This window comes from Protobothrops mucrosquamatus, unplaced genomic scaffold (assembly GCF_001527695.2).
Source record: "Protobothrops mucrosquamatus isolate PMUCROS unplaced genomic scaffold, P.Mucros_1.0 scaffold1937, whole genome shotgun sequence".
Lineage (NCBI taxonomy): Eukaryota > Metazoa > Chordata > Lepidosauria > Squamata > Viperidae > Protobothrops > Protobothrops mucrosquamatus.
This window is the reverse complement of record NW_015388058.1, coordinates 80,150-81,298: the sequence shown is the minus strand read 5'-3', so window position 1 is coordinate 81,298 and position 1,149 is coordinate 80,150.

The following is a 1,149-nucleotide window of genomic DNA, read 5'->3' as shown; positions in this document are numbered from 1 at the left end:
CTGGTACGGGGCAGAGGACAGACGCCACTTGGATTTGGCATCAGCATGCCAATGCTTAAGCCAAAGCATGCGTCGACTGGTGATCCCTGAAGCCATGGCCCTGGAAGCGAACTTAGTCGCCTGGAGCGTAGCATCTGAGGCGTGCTCCATTGCCGCCACCATCTTACTGATGTCCTGTTGAGAGCGGACCTCATCCTTGAGGGTGCGGGCCTGTAGTTGTTTTAGCCAACGGTGGGCTGCACTAGTGAAAAGCGACGCTGAGGTCGTTGCCCTAATGGCCCAAGCGGTAGCCTGGTGGATCCTGCGAAAAGATAACTCGCACTTACGGTCCTCAGACTTCAAAGCTTCCGACACATCCCTTGCAATGACTGTCGGTGAAATCAATGGTCCAAAAGGCTCGTCCACCGCAGGGACCTGCAACGCTTCCTCCAACTCCTTGGCCACGTTGAACAACTTTTTTGTCCGTGGCACTCGGAAGGGGAAAGGAGGCTGGCAGTGCCCATTGTTTCTTTACCACAGTTATAAACATGGGCGGACATGGGATCCGGTGCTGAGCTGTCACCGGTTCAATGAAATTTGGATCAAAATCCGAATCGGGAGCAACAGTAGTCGCTGTGGAAGGAGGCTCAGAACCACGGTGTGCGGTGGAAGAGACCTTGCGGAGCAAAGTAACAAATGCCGAAGAGTGGAACATTCCAGTGGGCGCTGGAGCGTCTGCCGACTGTTCCTCCTTCTCAGACATCGGAAATTCCTGGTCAGAGCCCTGATCAGGTAGCGACAAAACCTCAGAATAACAGGATTCAGCCGGAGAGGAAGGGCCAGATTGGGGCTCTTCAGACTGTTGACAGATAGGAGGGGGAACTATGACTGGAGGTTTAGGAACTGCTCTAGCGTTTAAAGCGCGGTCCACAGCTTGAGTTATCAACATGGACAATCGCACCTCTGATGGAAAAGAAGGCTGTTCGGTGTGGCGAAGCCCAGCCACAGTGTATACGTTGAGGCGATAGAGTAGCTGGAACTAGAGACTCCTGCCCCCGCCCTCCCGTATGAGAAGTGTCCAGACGGCTAATTTTTGTGCCCTAGAAAACTCTCTTTCCAGGGCTTGGTGTCTCCTGGTGGCGTGCCTGTCTGCACTTTTTACTGACTTCT